Raw genomic sequence first — 9,066 nt, 5'->3', positions numbered from 1 at the left:
TTTTTAAGGGAAGACTGAAACGTTGATATTTCGTCCTCTAGTCATGCGGGAGAGAGGAAAGAGGGGAGAGAGAGTACAGGGCGTGGTGGGCGTGGTGGGCAGGGTGCAGCAGGGAGGCGAAGGTTTGGATGCGCTTGGGTTTTGGCACCACTGCTCTCCCCGCCGACCGCCGCCTGGGGTTGACGAGCTAAATCATAGGCATTGCGGCCTGAATTACACATTGCAGTTATTACCTCTTCCCTCCGCGCGCTGCCCTGCCTGTGCCTGCGCGCCTGCTCGCCTCGCTGCCTCTCTGCCTGCCTGCTTGCGGTTAAGGAAAGGAATCGTAAGGGCACCAGGAGGATGTAAACAAGCATATTAAACAACAAATCGCCTGAGGAGCCTTGTAGTAATAATTCACAGACGCGCAGAGGTGACCACTCCCTGCAGGCTGTGAGTGGGAGGGGGAGGGTTTACTTGTTCTGACCCAAGGGCGCCTCCTGCAGGGTCACCGTTGCGCAGACACCAAGGAGAAAGAAGGGATAGAAAGGGGACAGCGGCAGATAGCGAGCAGTTCTTTAATTTCAGTAAGGAGAGAAAAAAATAAGATTCTCATGGTGCAAAAAACATTACTTTGCCCGCCGTAAGGGAGGGAGAGAGAAGAGATCGAAAGGGGACAGCGGCAGGCAGCTCGCGGATAAGTTCAATAGGAGAGGAAAAACAAAAGCGCGTTGTATAAGATTCTAGTGGTGCAAAAAACATTACTTTGCCCGCCGTAAGGGAGGGAGAGAGGAGGGGTCGAGAGGGAACAGCAGCAGGTAACACTCTCCTCCTCATTATATCAGCAGGGAAGGAAAAACAAAACAACATCATGTAGGATTATTGTGGTGCTGCCTTGAACGAGGAGCAAGAACACGCGGGTCTTTCAGTATAATCCCGCCTCGAGCTGTGTTGTCTGGCACGGAACGGACGGGTGCAGAACTTAGGATGCTCAGACTGCAAGATTTTTTTCCCAGTTCAGGACCCGTATTCTGAAACGCTTTGAGGTTTCATAGACTTTTTTTTTTTTTAGACTTCAGAGATTTACTGGTCTCGTTTTTTATGGATATTCTTTTTCCTATTGATGATGGTAAATTCTTGTTAACTTATTCACTGCTATTTGGTACATCCTTCTCGAATCACTAAACACTCTGGGACAATTATCCTCGTTTTGCAGCCATAACCAGACATTATACTGGCTAGAAACTACAAAATCTATTCTATTTCATCACTTTAATTTTTGTAGGTGCTTATAAAGATTTCATACATTGCTTTTAGTGCTGTGAAGTGGTGCAAATCTCAGTGAAAGGGTTAATTTATCACTAGGATTATGTAAACACTCTTGAAAACCCCAATACCTTCCACTAAAACCAGTTAAAAATAGTTGAGGCAAGACGCCAAAACTATGAAAACGTGAACCCTTGGCGGTAAGCGCGTTGGTTAAAAATTAGAGAAAATCAACAAGAATGTGGTTAAGAGCACTTACATAATTTCTGGTAGATACTTTCAAGAGAAGATTGGAGGAGAAAGAATGAATGATGATGACAGATGGGTAGTCTCGAGTGCCCAGGAGCCGCCTTTTGTAAATCAGCTGGTCTTCTGTAGTCATCTTACTCTCTTATATTCTAAAGTTTATGGCCGTGGATTAGATTGGTGAGCGGCGGAAGAGTTAAGACTTGATTAATGTACATCCGGCAGCTCGGTCTTCCTGTGGCCGCGGGGTTCCTAGTGCGAGTGATTGGGTCCCCTGCCACTTGTACCCCTTCCACTCAGTCAGGTTGTTGAGTCACGCTGTTCATCTCCCCCTGTGTCTAAGTGATCCTCAGAGGGAATGACTTAGCTTGTCTCTCTCTTGTCTGTCTGGCGGCGCAGGTTAGCAGCAGCACCTGAGCCACTTAAAACAGTCCTTCTGATGTCCTTCCTGTGTATTTCCTATGTGGTCCTAATTGGGTGTAGTAACGTTGATAGGGTGTTGTTCGTGTCGTTTACAAAAAGTACTCGGAAAAACTGAGGAATGAGTAAGTAATTTGTTTCTTGTTCTTTTAGTATTAATGTTTGTTACTACGGTTATCCTTTGTTAACCTTCAGAGCACTGGATAAATATATATGCACGGTCAGAGAAAAAAAAATGGAGTTATTAAGATGCCAGTGTTTGTCTTTTCCAGGCTGCAAAATCATTAAAAAAAATAAATAATAATAATAATAATACAAAAAAAAAAGTGCCCAGAAATATTGCAACTTATCCTGGAAAAACTAGAGTAGCATTGAAAACTTTAATGGTATGAAAACTTACGGAATATTAACAAGAAAAGCAGCAAAGAATATTGAAACGTCTTGTACATATAGCTCTGAAAGTAGTAAATTATGCTTATCCTTTCTTTTTATACCATCGTTGGCCTCTGAGGGAGAACAAAAGGCAAACACACACACACAATATGACTAAGAAAATCAGTAATCAATATTGAAACATCTCCATGTACCTCAGGAAAGTAGCAAAATTATCCCTTCTTTTTACGCCCTCGTTGGCCTCTGAGGAAGAACAAAAGGCATGCACACAATTTGCTCCTAAAAGTGACGGCGTTGGTGTGACAGCCTTGAGACGCGGCGGGAGGCAACGCCCTGCACGCTGCGCCGGGTACGTTGCTGCGACACGAGCCCGCGTCACTGTACATCACCGAGAGAGAGAGAGAGAGAGAGAGAGAGAGAGAGAGAGAGAGAGAGAGAGAGAGAGAGAGAGAGAGTCTGTTAAGAAACAAATAAGGACTCAACAGAAAATATAAAAGAGAAAAGAAAAACAGAAAAATGAGAGAGAGAGAGAGAGAGAGAGAGAGAGAGAGAGAGAGAGAGAGAGAGAGTCTGCCAAGAAACAAATAAGGACGAGATAGTACTCAACAGAAATAATACAGAGAGAGAGAGAGAGAGAGAGAGAGAGAGAGAGAGAGAGAGAGAGAGAGAGAGAGAGAGAGAGAGAGAGAGAGAGAGAGAGAGAGAGAGAAAGTGGATTCTTTACATATGCACGCCACCCAGACAATTCCAGGCAGAAGGGTGCAGAATAAATTACCGGGGACTTTATTAGGAGGATTAACATACTCAAGCAGACTGTGGACTATAAATGTTGCAGCAGGAAAGTGTGCACGAAACAAGACACGCGTGAAGACGAATGCCTCCTTAGATTAGAGAGAGAGAGAGAGAGAGAGAGAGAGAGAGAGAGAGAGAGAGAGAGGAGAGAGAGAGAGAGAGAGAGAGAGAGAGATGAGAGGGGGGCGGAATAGCAAAACAGACATATCCTTACTAGGAAGAGGTGAAACTTGATAAATTGGCATCAAGACGAGATGAAGAAGAGGATTATGTGAAGGAAGGAAGGAAAGAAGGAAGGAATACAAACAGTGAGTGATAAAACAGAGGAGTGACAAAGTAAGTGATAAATACTCTCGGTAGGAGGTGACATTCGATAAACGGATGGAAAGGAGATGAAGAAAAATGTTTTAGAAGAGAAGCAGAGAATACAGACCAGAATAAAAAGACGATGATGAAATAGAGGAATAGTAAAGGTGATAATATCCTTAGTTGGAGAAGGTGAAAGTTGATAAATGGATAGAAAGAGTAGACGAAAAAGAGGAAGATGTGGAAGAATAAATGAGGATGGATAGTAAGTGATAAAATAGAGGAATTGGAAAAACAAATCACAAACTCGTTTATACCAAACGAGATACGATAGATGGGTAAAAAGAGTACAAAATAATAAAAGGAGGGAGAAGTGAAGGAAGAAATACAAAGATAGAAACAGAAAATGCAAAACAGATCATATCTTAGCCAGCAAGTCATGATAAACAAGTAGAAAGAAGAAACATGAAAAGAAGGAAGAACAGAAGAACAAAAATAAACTAACAAGAAAGAGAGAAAGCTGAAAGAAAAAAAACAGGAATAGGAAAGTAGAAACACGAAAAGAATTAAGAACGAAAGAAAGAAAACAAGAAAGAGACAAAACTAAAAACATAAATAGAAAAAAAAAATACAACAAAAGATAAACAAAAGAAAACTTAACAAGAAAAACGAAGAGGAAGAACTGAAAGAAGGAATTACTGCCTACCTGTCTGTCTACCTGTCTGTCCGCGTGTTGTGTGACAGGTGAGGGGAAACAAGGGTCTCGTTAGCGGCTCACCTGTGGTTTCTATACGCAGGTGAGCGCCGCCTCCCTCACCCCCTCACCTGCAATATAATAAGCCAGGTAGATGAGGTGAGATAAGGGTGGCCTCAAAGTTGGTCCTCTTCGGCTATCTTTCTCTCTCTTCCTCCTCCTCTTATTCTTATTTTTGTTCTTCTTTTTCTCCTCCTCCTCCTCCTCCTCCGCCGCCGCCCCCGCCGCCGCCACCGCCATCTTGTACCTTTTAATTTTCTATTTTTTTTTTTTTATTCATGTACTTATACTTCTATTATCTTTATTACATCCTCCTCCTCCTCCTCCTCCTCCTCCTCCTCCTCCTCCTCAGTAACCTTTGTCGCTAGTCCTTAAAGTTTCAAATCCTCTTCCACCTCCTCTCCTATTCCCCCTCCTGCACTTATTCCCCCTCTCTTCTTTTCCTCCCCCATTCCACCTTCCTCCCCTTCCACACCAACTAAAAATAACCCACCCGAGAGAGAGAGAGAGAGAGAGAATCAGAATCAGAATCAGAATCAGAATTTATTTCCATTATACAATGGTTATTCTTTAACATCTTATAGATAGAGATTATTAACACAGAAAACTGAGTAAAACTGTAAAACATTGCATTAAAAGAAAAGAATATATATAAAAGCAATTAAAACTAAAGCAAAGACAATTAAACATTTGAAATACAATACCTTTAAAATAGTTAAAAGAATTACAACTGAAATTGTTGATGTCTTAAGTGTGCCATCAGACGTCGTTTAAACGAGCTACAAGTATTTGACATAAGTACATCAGACGGGAGACTATTCCAAAGACAAGGTCCTGCTACTGTAAGGGACTTTCCACCTAAACACGTTAAGTATTTTGGCACGTAAAGCTGTTGCTGTTGCCTTGTGTTTACAGCATGGTCGTTGACATCACACACTCTTGGTAGTGTAAATAGCCACTCTGGTAATTTTTTATTCATAATGTTGTATACAAACACACCCAATTCAAAGTAGTATTTTTGCTTCACTTTAAAGCCAACCGAGCTCTTTAAGGTATGGGGTGACGTGGTCATGTTTCGTGGCTCCTCCCAGTGATACCTTTGCCGCAAAATTTTGTAATTTTTGTGCGCGACTGATCTGTGTTGAATTAGCCGCGCCCCATATGTTTATGCCGTAATAGAGCTGGCTTAAGATTAATGTTTGAATCACATTTATTCTACTACTTTTATCAAAGTTACTTTTTATTCTGTTAATGTACATTATTAGGCCGTAAACTTTCCTGCTCAATTCCTTAATGTGTTTGTCAAAGTTCATGTGAGTGTCAAAATATATACCTAAGTTTTTTATTGAATTACTAGGGAAAATAGGGTTACCGTCAACCAACATGTGCGTATCAGCAGAGATCTGTGATAAAAGTCCCCTAGTCCCAACAAACATACATTGAGTCTTTTTAGTGTTTAACAATAGACCATTCATGTTAAAATAAAGTTTGGCCTTCGCTATACATTCTTCGCCTCTTCGTATTAAACCGTGAATATCGTTAATGTCACCGGTATGGATAAATTGCGTATCATCAGCATACTGAATAACCTGGCAGTTAGAGAAAAAATGAGAGAGATCATTTACATATATATTAAAAAGTATGGGACCCAGTACTGATCCTTGAGGAACTCCGTAAGTAACACTGCATTTTTCCGACATGCAATTTATAATTCGAACGGACTGTGTTCTGTCTTTAAGATAGTTGCTAAACCAGAAGGAGTCAATCATTAATTTTGAGCATTTTCTGAGTAAAAACATTGTGGCTCACACTGTCAAAAGCCTTGGACAGGTCACACACTGTAATGAGAGACACTTTCTTTCTATCCATATTAGTATATAGTGTGTTGGAGAGTGTAAGAAGAGCAGTGTCTGTAGACAAGGATGACCTGAAGCCGTGTTGTGTGGTACTGAGAAGGTTATTCGTTTCTAAGTATTCGGTAAGCTGTGATGCAACCACCTTTTCTAATATTTTAGACACTACAGGCAGAAGAGAAATAGGGCGGGTAGTTTTGTGGTTCGCATTTGTTCCCAGATTTGAACATCGGAACAACAACAGAGTGTTTCCACGACGTGGGAACAATCCCTGTTGCTATGGAAGTATTCAGTATGCAGGTGAGGTAGCTGACGATCACTGGGAGGGAGTCTTTTATATATCGAAATGGGATGCCATCAGATCCATATGAGTTGGTGTTCTTCATGTGTTTTATTACTAATGTTACTGTTTCCCAGGTTGTGGGTGAGGGTCGGAACATTGTGTCGGGAGTTTCATAATTTAAAATATTTGTAACATATTGTTGACCATTATCATAATGTATTAAGCTTTGACGTGATTTTTGGAAAGTTTCACTCCCAACCTTGCTGAAGTATTTATTAAAATGTTCAGCTCGTTGTTTTGTACTCTCCTCCCCATCATCGTCACTAACCGGTAGTATAACAGTTTTCTTTTTTGCCATCTGGTACTAGCTCTCTAATAATCCTCCAGGTTTCTCTACTGTTACCCTTGCTATCTTCGAGATTTTTAATATTATGTTCAGACTTAGCTTGATGCAATGCAGACTTTACTTCTCGCTTTAAATTTTTATAAGAATTTTGCAGATCAACATTATTTCTATGTTTACTTAAACTCCTCTGTACACAGTTTCTTCTATGAATCAAAGATCTTATATTCTCAGTCATATATGGAGCAAAAGGTCTTTTTACTTCCTTGGTTACCAGAGGTGCACATTCATCCAGGCATTTGAGAAAGGTCTCGTTAAATATGGTAACCTGATCATTAACGTTATCAGTATTAAATATCTTATCAAGTATATGACATTGTAATAAAATTAAGTTACAAAATACATCAGAGGAGTAATTTTTAAGTTGCCGGAAGGTTTTCACAATTGGCTGCCGCTTTGGCTTACTTACATTTAGTGTGACAGTGATGAGGTCACTGAGAGAGAGAGAGAGAGAGAGAGAGAGGGAGAGAGAGAGAGAGAGAGGAGAGAGAGAGAGAGAGAGAGAGGAGAGAGAGAGAGAGACTCGTAGGCCAAGTTTCGGTGCTTAAAATCACTTGGGAGGGAGACGGACAGGCTTGGGAGAGGAAAAAGAGAGAGAGGGGGACACACGGGGGCTGAGGGCACAGAGGGACAGACGGGGAGAAGATGGGGGCTGGCAGAGGAGGGGAGGGAACTGGCAGGGGGAAGGAGGGGGACATACAGGGAGAGGATAAAGCTTGGTAGAGGAGGGCCGGTAGGGGACAGGAGAGAGAGGCAGGCAGGGGGGAGGAGTTGGAGCATGTGGTGGTCAGGGGGGGGGGGGGGACCAGTTCGGGGGTCGGGCAGGTAATGGACACATCACGTTGTTATCTTCCGTGGGTCGTTTCTCTCTCAAGGGCGTCCTGAAAGAGTCTCGTGTTCCATTTTATCGCTCCCAGATAAAGTTTCAGATTACCCACTACACACACTTGTTTCCTCTCCCTCTCCCTCTCTCCACCTCTCTCGCTCTCTCTCTCTCTCTCTCTCTCTCTCTCTCTCTCTCTCTCTCTCTCTCTCTCTCTCTCTCTCTCTCAACCTTCTTACGTGTCTATATCCCTCTCATCCCTCTCTCTTCCTCCTTCATACTGTTTTCTCTCATTTTTTTTCTTTCTTCTTTCTTTTTCATTATTGTCTCTATTTTATTTATCTTCTTCTTTTTCTCTTTTCTTTCGTTATCTGTTTCAGTTATTCAGCTTTCTCTTTTCTACCTTCCTTCCTTCCTTCCTTTCGTCTTTCGTTCTTTTGTTTGTTTGTTCCTTGCTTTCTTCTTTCCTGTCTTTATTTTTCATTTTGTTTTCTTTCTTCTTTCTTCCCTCATTCTTTCTTCCTTTCTTTCCTATCCTCACTCATTCCCTCTTCTCTTCCTCTCTTCCTTCTCTCACTCCCTTCCTTCCTTCCACTTGTTTCAAACTATCCCCTCCTCCTCCTCCTTCTCCTCCTCTTCCTCTTCCTCCTCCTCCTCCTCCTCCTCCTCCTCCTCCTCCTCCTCCTCCTCCTCCTCCTCCTCCTCTTACCTACTCACTCTTCTCTCCATTTTCTATATTCTCCTCTACAAATCTTTGCTATCCATCTTTCTGTTCCTTCCTCATTCTCACTTATATTAACCCATTCTTCTCTCCCTCTTCCTCCTCTTCCTCCTCCTACCCATTTCCATTATTCCATTTTCTATCCAATTTTTTTTCTCTCTTTCGTCCTTTCGCTCATCCATTTTCATAAATAGCTTTTCAATTTTTCGTTTTTCATTTCTTTCTCTTCCTTTCTCCTACGTCTTTCAACTTATTACGTCTCTTTATCCTCCCTGAGAGAGAGAGAGAGAGAGAGAGAGAGAGAGAGAGAGAGAGTTGTAATGTCCTTATCTAGGCGTCACTGATAGATCTGAACACTCTACGCGGCGCCCTTAAGGGAATCAAGTGTCACTCTCTCTCTCTCTCTCTCTCTCTCTCTCTCTCTCTCTCTCTCTCTCTCTCTCTCTCTCTCTCTCTTGGGAAGTGTGAAAAAGACGTCCTATTTCTCGAGACACGCCGAGAGACACTGATAGATACTGATAAACCACGGAGAGAGACAAAAAAAATAAATGAATAACCCAGACGGAGACACGTGAAGACCCTGATGGACTGTGATAGGCTCGAAAAGACTCCCCTTATGTCCCTGAAGAAAGACTGTCGATATGTCCCTATTGATACTGACGGACTCTGGGGGAGACAAAATAATCATGAATGAACCCAAAAACAGACACGTGGGGATGCTGATAGACTGTGATAGACTCTAAAAGCTACAGATGTGTCTCGATAAAACCCCAAAAGACAAAAAAAAATAGTCCTGAAACATCGCGAAACAGCCACGTAAAAAAAAA

The sequence above is a fragment of the Scylla paramamosain genome, chromosome 22 (genome assembly GCF_035594125.1).
Source record: "Scylla paramamosain isolate STU-SP2022 chromosome 22, ASM3559412v1, whole genome shotgun sequence".
NCBI lineage: Eukaryota > Metazoa > Arthropoda > Malacostraca > Decapoda > Portunidae > Scylla > Scylla paramamosain.
Note: the sequence above shows the minus strand (reverse complement) of the source record.